The following is a 14,482-nucleotide window of genomic DNA, read 5'->3' on the forward strand; positions in this document are numbered from 1 at the left end:
GTTGGACGTCCAGATGATGTGGCTGTCCCAGCAAAGTTGATGTTGGGTGATCATTGCCTTGATGCTGTTGGTGCCTGCTTGCAAGAGGATGATAATGTTGGTGTGTCTGTCTTCCTACTGGGTTGGTGGTTTGTCGTCTTCAATTGCAAGTTGGAAGCTAAAAGGAGTACTGTCCTGCACATGCACTAAGGCAGGGTTGTACACAACCTGTGAAGGGTTAATGTGTGGGCCTCAGGCTCCTACCTGGCTGCTCCTCCCTATCACTCTAGTTGCTGCTACAACCAGGGTCTCTACACTCCCCCTCCCTCCCTCAGTTTTTGATTCCTGCTGCTGCCTCCACAGGGCTAGGTGGTGCAACTAACTCATGGTACCAGAGGAGACAAAAGTACAGTGCAGTGAGAGAGCTGATATGGGGGTCACTCACATGCGTGGTGCAAGGCTGGGGGGTGGGGGAAGGGGCACTGCCCCCCCTTCCCAGTGCAATGGAGTGTATATATGTGGCCTGGGGACTGGGGGCTCATACGAGTACAGTTTGTGGAGTGTTTGACCCCTGCTGGTGTGACCCACATGGCATGAGGCCCCCAGCTGCTTAGAAGATGGGCAGTAGGGGATGTGTGAAGCGGGCCCTATTCGATTCAAATTCAGATTCAGCCCAAATCAGGGACAGTGATTCGAATCATTGATTTGGATCACTGTCCCTGATTGAATTTGGCTGAATCTGAATCTGAAGATGTGATGCTGATTCAGAGAATCAGTGATTCGGACACAGACACAACTTTAAAAGTTTTTTCTACATACCTTGAGGCAACAGCATGGCTCATGAATGCTGTGATGCTGGGGCATGTGGAGCGTCCCATAGGGGTGCGGGGTGGGGGGTGCTCCGTTCAGTGGTGAACCAAGAAGTGGATCAGAAGTACTTCTGGTCCACTTCTGAGTCTGCTGAGGAGCACAATGCCCCCCCCCCCCCGTGTCTTCCTGGCTCAGTGATTGGCCGTAAGGGGACCCCAGGTACCCCCCCGACACAGGAGGCACCAGTCACCAAGCTGGAGGGGCACAGGGGTCCCCTGCAAGCATCCCGGTGGACCCAGAAGTGGACCAGAAATGCTTCTGATCCACTTCTGGGTTTGCTGCCAGGTGCGCTGGGGAGCCTCCCCATGTTCCTGTAGGATGCTTCATCCACCCCAGCATTGCAGCATTCATGAGCCACCTGCTACCTGGAGGTATGTAGAAAAAAATCGACATCAGATGCCCAAGAAAAGGCCAATCTCCTAAATGACTTCTTTGCATTGGTTTTCCATCCTTCCATGAGGATCACACTGCCAGGAATGGTACAAACCAATTTGGGAGTGGGTGACGGGCACAAAATCAGTGTGGATCAGGTAAGGGAACACCTTGAGAACTGGACATTCACAAGTTCACAGGCCCAGACAGAATGCATCCAAGGGTCCTGAGATCTTGAAAGAGCTGGCAGATATTATTGCATCTCCTTTGGCAGGGATATTAAAAAAATTGTGGCACTCGGGCAAGGTCCCAGATGATTGGAAAAGAGCCAATGAAAGGGAGGAGGGATGACCCTGGGGAGTATAAACCAATCAGTCTGATGTCTATCCCTGGAAAAATCATGGAGAAAATTGTCAAGGGATCCATCAATGCCAGACTAACAGAAGGCAAGCTTCTGAATGCCAGCCAACATGGCTTTGTGACTGGCAGGTCTTGCCTAACCAACCTCATCTCCTTCTATTACTACGTAACATGTGCCCTGGACAAGGGAGATGATGTGGACATCATTTTTCTCGGTTTCAAGAAGGCCTTTGACCTAGTCCCCCATGATGTTCTCATCGTTAAGCTGGGGAACTGTGGCCTTGATCATCATACAGTCTGATGGCTAGGCAACTAATTATGGGGTTGGACCCAAAGAGTACTAGTTGAAGGGAGCAAATCAACGTGGCACAGAGTTACCAGTGGAGTACCTCAGGGCTCAGTACTTGGGCCAGTACTCTTTAACATTTTCATCAATGTTCTGGATTCGGGAGTCAGATGTGAACTGGCCAAGTTCACAGATGATACCAAATTACAGGGGAGGGCTGGGAATACAGGCTAACTTGGACATGCTCCCAAGGTTGGCTGACCAAAACTGGATGGCCTTCACTGTACAGAAATGCAAGGTGCTACACCTCAATAGGAAGAACCCTCAGCATACTTACAGGCTCAGCAGTGCTACAGTCACTAGCACCACAAGTAAAAGAGACTTGGGGTCTTGATTGACCAGAAGATGAATATGAGCCACCAATCTGATGTGGTGGCAGACAAAGCTAACCAAACTCTGGCATGCATCCACCGATACATCTCAAGCAAAACCAGGGAAGTCATCCTCCCACTTTATTCGGCCCTGATGAGACTGCAGCTGGAGTACTGCGCCCAGTATTGGGCCCCCACTTCAGGAAGGATGTGGAGAAACTTGAGAGAGTCCAGAGGAGAGCCACTTGCATGATCCAGGGCCTGGAGGGAAGGCCATACGAGAAGAGGCTGAGGGATTTGGGACTCTTCAGTCTGGAGAAGAGAAGTCTCAGGGGCGACTTGGTGGCAGCCTGCAATTTCATAAGAGGGGTATATCAGGACCTGGGAGAACACCTGTTCACCAGAGCTGCCCAAGAGATAACAAGGTCTAATGGCCATAAACTCCAGGAAGGCCAATTTAGACTTGATATAAGAAAAAATTCTTTACAGTGCATGTATCCAGGGTCTGGAACAAACTCCTCCCCAAGATGGTGCAAGGACCTACTCTGTATCCTTTCAAAAAACAGCTGGATTTATTTCTTGCTAGGGTCACTTGATCCCAGCTGACTTCCCACCTATGGCAGGGGGGCTGAACCCAATGATCTCATGAGGTCCCTTCCAGCCCCTAATGTCTATGAAATCTATGAAAACATTTAAAGCTGTCTCTATGTCCGAATCTCTGAATCTTTCCAAATCTCTCAAAATCATTTCAGAGGGTTCTGATTTGATTCAGAGAGATTAAAGGGTCTTCTGATTTGATTCAGATTTGGAGACCACCGAATCAGGCCAAATCTCTGCCAAATTGAATCAGGGGCTGAAGTTTTGCACAGCCGTAGTGGACAGCCCTGCATTACAGTCATACAAGCTAAGCAGCCTCTGCCAAGTAGTCTATACAGGGTTGTGTTTATACACACATATATCTATAAATACTTAATCGCCTTACTTGACTTCTTTACTCACAAGTCCTTTTCAGTTTTTCACTCCACTCCATCTCATTTGGTTTCCCTTTTTTTCAGTACCCAGCTCTTTCTTGTGTCCTCACTGTAAGACACAAACTCAATGACATTCAAGGCTCAATTCTGCATCCCCAGTGTTTGGGTAGGTTCAAAACTAATTAAAAAAAGAAATCTCTGTTCCTTTTCATAGCACTAATGGCTTGATTCTTGGAATGGGACTGCAAAGAAATCCTGTTCTCCATTAGCAGGAACAGGCTTGGCTGCACGGATGCATTGCTGCATGGCTGCTAAGCCACTCCTCAATGGTAGATTAAGTAAGCACTTGGGCCTTGATTCTTGACACCTGTGCATATTGTTGTGCACATGTATAGTCCCATTCAAATCAATGGGACCTCTCATACAAGTAAAGTTAAACACTTCATAGTTTCATAGTTTCTAGAGTCGGAAGGGACCTGAGCAGATCATCTAGTCTGACCCCCTGCCATGGCAGGAAAGAATACTGGGGTCAAATGACCCCAGCAAGGTGTTCATCTAACCTCCTCTTAAAGACCCCCAGGGTAGGAGCCAGCACAACTTCTCTTGGAAGTTGGTTCCAGACCCTAGCCGCCCTGACTGTGAAGTAGCGCCTCCTCATATCTAACCTAAACCTACCCTCTGCCAGCTTGTGACCGTTATTCCTGGTCACTCCTGGTGGTGCTCGGGGGAACAGTGACTGCCCCAGTGCCTGCTGATCCCCCCTAACTAGTTTGTAACAGGCCACAAGATCCCCCCTCAGCCTTCTCTTTTGGAGGCTGAACAGGTTCAGGTCCCGTAGCCTCTCCTCATAGAGCCTGCCCTGTTGTCCCCTGATCATACGAGTGGCCCTCCTCTGAACCCTCTCCATGCTGTCGACATCCCTCTTGAAGTGCGGCGCCCAGAACTGGACGCAGTACTCCAGCTGCGGCCTGACCAGTGTCGCATAGGGGGGGAGGATCACCTCTCTGGACCGGCTCGAGATGCATCTGTGGATGCATGACAAGGTGCGGTTGGCTTTCCTGACTGCCTCCCCACACTGCCGGCCCATGTTCATCTTGGAGTCAATGATGACCCCCAGATCCCTTTCTGCTTCTGTGCTGACAAGAGGGGAGTTCCCTAACCTGTAGGTATGGTGCCGGTTGTTCCTTCCGAGGTGCATCACCTTGCACTTTTCTGTGTTGACACCCATCCTATTTTCGTCCACCCACCCTTGTAACCTGTCTAGGTCTGATGTGCTTGAGTGCTTCCTTATGGGATTGAGTCATAATAGAGCTCTAAGCATCTTGTTAGGATGATAATAATCATATATTATTCCACCTTTCTCCTTCCTTGCTGTTACTTCATTTCCACTCTGCTTAATTTTATTCTGTGATGGTAAATTCCTGAATGCAGGTGAGCGGTCCAACCTGTTGCTAGGGACCTACCTAAAGCGCAGTTTCACAGATTTTGCAGAAACTGTGAAAAACAGCATTGTCTAAAATCACTGGGAAATCTGGCAGTGGCTGTAATTTCCCACATCAACCTAAAAAAAAGCAGTAGTTATGTAAACTGAGTGAAGGTCCCCTCCACCATCAGTGCTGAGAAGCAGGGCAAAAAAAGCTGCAGTGACATAGACTGAGTGAAAGTGCCCTCCACCAATCAGCAGCAAGGGGCAGGGCCACTGTGAAATGCCCCTGAAATTGGCTCTGTGTGCCACGACCAGGCTGCAAAAAACCTTTTGTCTTGCTGTGACTTAGGTAGGTCCCTACCTAAAAGAGACTTGGGGGTTTCTGCAAAAGGTGTTGTATCTAGCCCTTGACTTTATTTGTGTTAAATCCAATTTATACTCAGGGGTTAACCTTTGTGCTGAAATCTTGCATGTGGCACAAAGACATATAAGCGCAAGACCTTAATGTAACCAGTTCCTTTGTATTGAGGCCCACTGAAAGGCAAGATATTTTGACCCTTTCAGCAAAAATGAAGAATGGGTTTACCAGCACAAATTAGCAGCAACTTCACTGAAAGCAAGGTAGTCAGTACCATTTTAAAAATGAAGGATAAGGCCTATTGGAAAGGCGTGGTGGAAGGGAAATGGTTTAACAGGAATGAGATTAATAGGCCTGTGCAAGTAGGCAGCTATTCAATCCGGCTTCAGATCTGGTTGGTTCAGATACCAGGGATCCGATCCAGAGCTCCAGATCAGTTTCCCACTTTGATCCGGCCGAAGTGGCTCCGAAGCTTCGAAGCTGCCTCAGAGATCCAGCCATAGGGTAAAATGGGGAATCAATGAAATATCTATAACTTTGTTGTTTTCTGTTGAATTTGGATGAAACTTGCAGAGTTGGTATCTTCTCCTTAGAGCATGAAGCCTGCCAAGTTTCACAAAGATCAGTGCAGGGGTTTGGGAGGAACTGCACCCCAAATTCTTGGAAGCAAAACTCATGTCACGTGTGTGTGTTACACCACAGCATGGTAAAAACTGCAGGGATGGTAGCCCCTGCTGAGGCCACAAAGCCTGCCAAGTTTCAAGAAGATCAGTGCAGGAGTTTGGGGGGAACTGCACCTCAAACTGCTGACAGACAAAACTCATGATATGCATGATCCTGTGTGTGTTAAGGCACAGGAGGGTGAAAGCTGCAGGCCTGCTATCCCCTGCTGCAGCCACGAAGCCTGCCAGCTATCAAAGAGAAAGGTGCAGGGCTTCTGGGTTCTGGGGCCCTGCACCTCTACCTGCTGACAGGCAAAACTTGTGTCATGGGTGCTTGTGCAACTTTGTCTGTCTTGGGGAACAGGGTCGGGGGCGGGGGGAACTACTGCAGTTCTGGCTGCTAAGCTACTGTGTTACCAGTTGCCAACCAATTATGATTCACTCAGGGACCAACTCAATACACAGTAGCTAGCTACTACTAGCTACTAGATAATTAGTTAATTAGCAATGATTATCACCTACAAAACCACAGACTAAGGAGAGGAAATAATCAATACAGACAATCAACTGCCCCAAGACAGAGACAGTCAGTTGCACAAGCACCCATGTCATGAGTTTTATCTGTCAGCAGTGAGAGGTGCAGGGCCCCAGAACCCCTGTAGTGATCTCCTTGACAGTTGGCAGGCTTTGTGGCTACAGCAGAGGCTAGCAGGCCTGCAGCTTTCATTCCAATGTGCCTTAGCACACACAGTGTCATCCATGTCACGAGTTTTGCTTGTCTGCAGCTTGATGTGCAGTTCCCCCCAAACCCCTGCACCTATCACCTTGAAACATGGCAGACTTCGTGGCCTCAGCAGGGGCTACTACCCCTGCAGTTTTGACCCCACTGTGGCTTAACATATGCACATGACATGAGTTTTCCTCTCAAGAATTTGGGGTGCAGTTCCCCCAAACCCCTGCACCTATCACCTTGAAACTTGGCAGGCTTTTTGGCCTCACCAGTGGCTCCCTGTAGTTTTCACAGCCCCCATGGTGTAAAACCTACACGTGACATGAATATTGCTTTCAAGAATTTGGGGTGCACTTCCTCCCAAACCCCTGCACTGATTTTCATGAAGCTTGGCAGGCGTCATGCTCTCAACAGAGGCTACCACCCCTGCAAGTTTCATCCAAATCGGACAGAAAACAACAAAGTTATAGATATTTTATTGATTCCCCATTTTACCCTATGGCTGGATCTCTGAGGCGGCTTCAAAGTTTTTCCGAAGCGGCTTGGAAGCTCTGAACCGCTTCAGAAAGCCTAAAGAAGCCAGCACTTTGATCCATACATGTTGCTTCAGATGCCAAAGCGTCTGAAGCTTCTTCAGATCTGAAACACAGTACAAAGCCTCGCACTGCCCTAGAAATTATTATGGTGGAACTTGCAGGAATTAGCATATAGGAAATGGAGACTTTCAGCAGGGAGGATGGTAGGTTAGATATGGTATTAAAGTACTCAAAATGTATGGCAATAATTCATTAGGAAAAGAAAAGACAATCTGGGTACCAAATGCTGCAACAAAAAGAAAAGCCTTTTAAAGCCTGTGAGTTGCAAGGACATATAAATTGCAGACTACATCTGCTGACATTCTTTTAATAGCCTGGAAGAACCAAATGAGTCCAAGTGGTCACCTTTCCCCTCTCACTCAGTTGAGGATGAAAGCAGACTGGCAAAGCAGTACGCGGAAACTTGCATCATTGTAGCCAGGGTTAGGTTGTTGACTGGGTGAAATGAATGGAGGTTTTGGAAAATGCAGTCTGTTTCTGGCGTGAAGATGCTATGACCTGATTCTCTTCTCTTGTATGTGCAAGACAAGTTACAAAGAAGAGTAGTTCCAAACATCTCAGCAGAGTTGAGTCTATATACATGTGGTGCTGCACAACACTGAATCAGTTTCCAGGCTCTGTAAAGCTGGAAGTAGGATACATTTAGCAAGGATTTAGCTTTTGAAAATGTACAAATCACATGAGATGGTGTAACAAGACTGGTACACTAGAGACCATGGTGGTGACTCAGCTCCCACTCTGCTCTATCTCCCCTCCCTTTGCTTTCACCTGCCACACCTTGATCTCATAAACAACCTTGTAAAGGGAGACTGACTAAGGGTCTTAGAGCAAACTGTAATCTGTCCTCTTTACCCATGGATCCCTTTCAGATCCCTCTGCTCCCATTCAATCTTTCCCATTAGGTGGGTCTTCTTGGCGCATATATGCCCCCCAAAGGCACCCATTGCCTTATGTGCTAATCACAGCCTCCAAACTCCCCTGCAGCCATGCCCATGACTCACAGGTGTAACAATCAGCCAGTTCAGTTGGCCTAGGCCCCAGTCTCTCATCCAGATTTCTCTAGTCCCTTGTCAAAATCTGTCCCTTCCTGGGGCTGTGGGTCCCTGGCCCTTGTCTCTGCCCGTATCAGCTGCTGTACTGCTGCTTGCCCAGCCCCTGGCAGTCTCAAGCCTCATGTGCCTCGCTGGCAGCACTGGGACCTTCTGACTTCCCTTACAGTCCCAAACCGGTCCACCAGTTAAAACTTTAACTGGAACAAAAGTGCACTGGCTGTAACATAGTTCTTTAAGTACACTGGATTTCTTCTGAAATCCCCATCCATACTGAGTCTAATCCACTGCCAACCCTCAGCTTCTAACTGACTTCTCTCAGAGATAGCAGGATCTCAGTTGGTCTCTCACCAGCAGGCATGATGATGAGAGAGCTACTGCAGAGCTCCTTCCTCTTTGGCCTTCAGGGTTTAGATGCCACCAGAATTGTGCCCCTTTCCAGTCAGGTGACTGGGTCTATCTGCAGTCTTCTGACTAGCTTTGCTTATTGGACTTCAGGGTAGCCTATAGTAGTGTACCTAGCAATTATTGCCTTGCCTGGTCTCCTACATAAGACTCTGTCTTGTAATACTACCCAGAATCTGCTAGCACTGCGGTAGGCTTCCTGCTGCTCACACAGGTTACTCTCCTATAGTACTATTGCTGGCCTGAGGCTGCTTATCCTTTTACAGCTAGCCCCCTTTTTGTCTGCTTGAGTGCTGTTTGCTCCTATTTTTCCCTCAATTCCCAGTCCCCTGTATTTCCACATAGCCCAGCATTTTTGCTATTTACTGAGAAAGAAAACCTGTCCATGTTCATTTTCCCAAAAGCAATCATGATGGCATTGCTCATCTTCTCCTGACCTGGATAGTAATGTTATTAACCTCTGTCTCTCTAGAGAAACCAGACCAGATTTCACTGAAATCAAAACGGATTAGCATCACTTTAAATCTGGAAGATACAGCCCAGAGCATGTTAAAAAGACAACTCCTTAACAGGAGAGATCATTTTTATGGTGGTAATGTTTATTGTGGTATCAGTATTTTCTGTTTGTAAGGATGCAGTTCTACATTCATGGAAAAATTTGTATTGCATCTGCCATGGAGTGGGACAAATATCAGTACTTGGATATCAACTTTGTACCAACATTAATCCAAACATTAAACATCAAGTTCAGATTTGTGCCAGCAGTCGTTGCCCAAGTAATAATGATGCACAAAATTGCACAGGTGGAATTGCAGGCTGGACTGATGTCTGCCAGGGGTTGTGCCACATAGTAAGTGCTGTCATGGCAGGTTTCACCAAGTGACACTTCTGCACATAGTCTGGCAAGTCCTTTTTCTTAGTGTGCAAGCATGTTTCAGTTCTTGGGGACACAGGCTATGGTGTTGCTTATTTTTGGCTTATGCATATTGTGTTTAGAGGCAGTTTCCAGGGCGGGATGGAGCCCTATGAGCAGCAGCTGAGTTTCCTGTCTATCTTAAGGCCTAATTACAGTTAATTCTTGAGGCCAAATTACTTCCTGAAAATATGGCACTCTGTGCATGCAGTGTGCCCGTCTTATTTTGACAGTGGTTTATATATGCAGATATAATCATCTACCCTTAGATAATCTCCAGTCTTTGCTCTCTAATATCTCTTCAACCAAGAAGCTGGCATGCAAAGCTCCTACTGTTGATAAAAGGGCAATGCTGATGTCAGAACATGGGCTAAGAGAATGATTGGTTGATTCATAACAATTCGAGATAGACCAGGAGCTATGAAATCTGTCTCCAAATCCACCCCTTGTCCTAAAGTTTCGAGAGTTTTCAAATCTAAGAGTCGTTCAACCCATTATAGGTTGAGAGGTCAGGTATGATGCTCATTTCCATGTCTGAATTCCAACATTAGGTCAGAGTTCAAGAGGATTTCAGCACTTTGGTTCACTTGTGGCTCACCAGTACTGGGGTTTGATGTACAGTGACATGGGTAGTCACCATAGAGAGCAAGTCTTAAAGCATACCCCTCTGCTTTCGTGAACACTGGTAGCCAAACTGGTGGCAAGCTCATCAACTTCTATGTACCACCTAGAGTACTTTACTAGATGGGCAAGCCATTACTAAATTACTTCACTGCATGGGTTTGGGAATAGCTATGTCCTGAGGGTGACTAATGCACGTGAAGGGACTTGCCTAGATAAAAGGTTTTATTTCAAATACAGAACAAAATATTATGATAACTTTTTTCAAAAAGCAGTCAAACATTCATGCCTGCATATCCGGCATTTCACTCATGTTGCATCCCTCTCTATCTTGCAATTAAATACTATATTGGTTTGGAACAAAACATTTTCAAACATAAAGAGTTTTAGAAGAGAGAAAGTTGGCTTCGATTTCTTTTCTAATTCCAGTTCCTAGAGGTTCTTCAGATCCTGTAGCATTACAGAGAGCTGAGCTGGTAAGGTACATTTCTGTTACTGCTGTCTTTGCTACTGTTTTGTTGCTACCCCCTTGGGTGCTACTGTTATTTCCAGTATTATTAGCTTGCTGGCCAACAAAGCAGCAGGCACTGAAGAAAGCCTTCATGTGGTCCCCATATTGAGAAAACCAGTGATACAGTTGTATGAAGAAACAAGCAGGCCTATCTCTGGTTCTGTCTGTCTGCCACCTCAGGAGATGGGCACAGGTGACCCTCGGTAGGCTATTGCCCATATGCTTAATACCCAGGGCCACCCATATATAAACCTGTATAAATGCTCAATTTAAGTAAATTTATTGACCTTTTTTTTAAAACCATACACCAAGAGAGTAGAAACTTAACACTCAGAGAAGCAGGCAAATTTTCAAATAGGTAGCAGAAATATTGCAGATTATAGGAGCAATAGTTAATGCATTCAGGGTTTAATTGCTTTCATTTATTTGCAGGTGATTTACTGTGACAGCCAACCTTAGTCATTGCCTATCCACTATGAGTTTGTGCCCACCCACATTTTCAGTCCTAGCTTCACCACTGTCCCAGGTGCTCCAAAGATGCTGCTGGAGTAGAAGACCTGGATCTGCTGGCAAGGTAATATAAACTAAGTAATTAGTAGGTGGTGAGACCGAGCAATACTGAGCATGGGCTGGTCAGTGATGGTATATCTGTGTCACAGTGATTCTTCCTCTGAGTTTCAAGGGAAGATGTAGTTAACTAGCTAATGCAGGGGCAGGAAAAATATGGCCCATGGGAGAGATCTGGGCTACTAGGCAATTTCATGTAGCCCACAAGTGCCCAGAGACTAGTTAAATACCCCACCCAGCCCTTTTGCCCATGAGGGTGGGAGCAAGACGCCCACATACAACCCCCAACATACCCTATTGTGCCTTTCTCCTTCATGTGTGGACTGTGGGGTGTATATACATGGGTGCCTCGCACCTGCCTTTGTGGGCAGAAGATCTGAGTGGGGTACAATTAGTTGGTGGGCACCCGTGGGCTAGATGAGATTGCCTGGTGGGCCAGATCCATCCCGCGTACTGTATTTTGCCCACCCCTGCTGTAGCTTCTATAACTAGGAACCTCATCACCCCAGTCACCATTGTTACCCAGTCTTTGGCAAAACCTGGTGACAGAATTTGACTTGGTAAGTGACACTTTTTAAAAGACCAACCATCTTATAAAACTTCTGAGGTTAAAAAAAAATGCAACACTGTTAATAAGACCACTTGTGCTTTTTACATATCCTCTTCACAGCAATTGTGACTATCTGTGAAATACAAGAATGCCTTGTGACTATGAGAGAGTGGCTGAAAAACGTGAATAGTACAGTTAAATCTTGTAACTTGGTAGAACTAAGGTCCCCATAAGGGCAGTTTTGGAAAAAAAAAAATGGATAGAAGCACAGATTTTCAAGGTCAGCCAAAGGCTAATGAGCACCCTTTCATAATGCAACTGTATCGCCTGAATTTCTGCATTTCAAAGCCAGTCTAACTGCTTTATTTCTGCAATGTTGTAACTGAAGAGGCTGTAATAATATTGATGGGTAATCCTGCCAAAATCTGAGATAGCATTCAGCATACTATGAAACATTCGCTCCTTGCCTGGTTGAGTACAGAACAAAGAGTTAAACAAATGTATGCCTTGCCTGTGCACCACTTTTCATTCTTCCTAAAGGGCACAAATATAGCTGCTTTGTAAGTTGGGTTGTCAATAGTTGATGATGGCAGCCAAATTTGCATGTTTTTCACCTTTTTCCCTGGGAGCTGTATGACACTTCTCAGAGGGACACTTTTTCATAACTTAATTAGATTGGCGCCATTTGCACAGCTACAGTTTCAAGTTAACTCTGTTAACCCGCCATCCCTGCCTCACTGTTCTAACTCATATGTTTCAGAGGATTACAATAGCACGGAGGATTTCTACTCTGGGTGAAAATTTTGGCAACTGTCAGCTTAGCCTGAGGATGCAATTTTGGTTGAGGTTGTTTCTAGTTTAGGAAAACAAATCAATGAGGCCACTGATAGAAGAATGCAAATGATAAATGGAATGACAAGTAGGGTCCATTTGTACTTGTTAACTAAAAGCACAGAGAGCTTGTGTTCAGGTACAGCCAGGGTGCAGGGAGCCTGCTAACTGTTTTTAGTTATATCCCTAGTTTTGATTCCTTAGTCATGGATTTGCATCTCAGATTTTCAGTTATTTGGCTGTGATCAATGTCAGACTAATCAGTTTCTACTCTTCCAGGTGAAACCTACCTTCCCTTTTTGAATATGGGCATAATGCTGGCACTTTTCCAGTCTTCTGTATTTATTAAAAATTAGCATAAGCCTTCCAAAGATCTCCTCAGCCAACTCCTTTCAAAGTCTTGGGTTCAAGTTATCTGGGTCTACCAATTTTAGAAGTGTTCAACTCTAGAAGACAAGATTTAACATCCACCTCAATTGACTGAATGTATCCCTTATATGATACAAATTTGTGCACCTTTCTAAGTACAATTTATTGTACAGGGGACTTAATTTATGGATGACTTCTGCTTTCCCTTGCTCGTTATCAACAGTTTTATCTCCTCCACAGGCTTACACCATTGCTAGGATTTCCTTTGTTTCTACTACACTTTTAAAAAGTTCTTTATAGCCCTTAGTCTTGCTAGAAATTGATTTTCCCATGCGTCTTTAGCGTCCTTTATTAATTTGGTATATTTTGTTACTTCTGATTTATGTTGATTGCTACTTATGGCCCCATTTCCTCTTTGTTCTAAATTGCTTTTTTATTTTTTTTTTTATTTTTATTTTTGCCGCTTTCACTTCCCCACTGAATTGGGGTGGGCTTTGAGCCAAAGATGTGTTTCTCGATTTGGTTATTGTGGCTTTTTAACCACCTGATAGCCCGTAAAATACTCCCAGTTTTCATTCACAATTTTCTGGTTCCATTTTTCTTCCAACCAATATTCCTTTCAACTTTTGGGGAAGCAGCCCTTTTCAAGTGAAAAATATATCTATTTATATTTATTTTTGGTAAGGAAATTTCTCTTTTGGCCCATCTTAAATGTAATTGGGTCATGATTACTTCTCCCTGGGCAACCACTAATTTCCAGTACAGTGATTAATCCATCTTTATTCATCATAATGAGGTCCATAATGAAGACAATAACCTCTTGTTGGGTGCAATACAGTCTCTTTGTTAGCTAACCATGGTCTAATGGTTTATAATAATGAAGTGAACTTGGGTTCACGAAAGCTTGTGCTTGATATATATCTTTTATAGTTAGTCTATAAAGGCGCATATCTACCTTGCCTCCTGACTGACTTCAAACTAATACAGCTAACTACCTCTCTATAATTTTTAGACATTCTGATGATATTTTATTACAGCCTGTATGAGGCTTCCCAAAGTAAAGTCCCTTGTGACAACATTTAAAAAATATATATTACAGATAGGTGCTCAAGGGGTAGTCTATCCTGCTCTCTGGGCTACAAACCCTTCATGAACACCCCTCTGGACTGTATGAGCAAACCTGTCTGCATCTCTTGTTATCATAAACTCTACTACAAGGCTCTTAAGTAGGGCATGCTGCACACCATTTACCTTTCCCTTCAGGTTATTTTTACCATCCCAATAATGTGAATCATCCCACTCCATTTCACTAAATGCCAACTGTGGCGGGCCAGTAGGCGGCGCTCCTGCGTTGAGCGGCCCACCTCCCTGCGCCCGCCCACCTTCCAGACTCCGAATGCCTCCCTAGGGGCGCCTTATGCTTGGCCGACCCCTCTCCCGGAGCACACTCACTAGTCTGGGGGTAACATGGCCGCCACCACCCCGAGAAGGGACTGTCTGTGTCCTTGGGGAAACACAGGCCTAATAGTCCGACGGGTACTTGACCCGGTACAGGCACTTGGGGCACTTCCCCAAGTCAAGGGGGCAAAAAGTAAAGTCTCCCTTAGTCCGCAGACCTAAGGGGTCTCTTAGGCATAATTTAGACCCACCCCTCAATAAGTCTCCCACACCAGTCAAAAAGGAGA

Source organism: Crocodylus porosus, unplaced genomic scaffold, assembly GCF_001723895.1.
Source record: "Crocodylus porosus isolate Cpor-Errol unplaced genomic scaffold, CroPor_comp1, whole genome shotgun sequence".
NCBI classification, from domain to species: Eukaryota; Metazoa; Chordata; order Crocodylia; family Crocodylidae; genus Crocodylus; species Crocodylus porosus.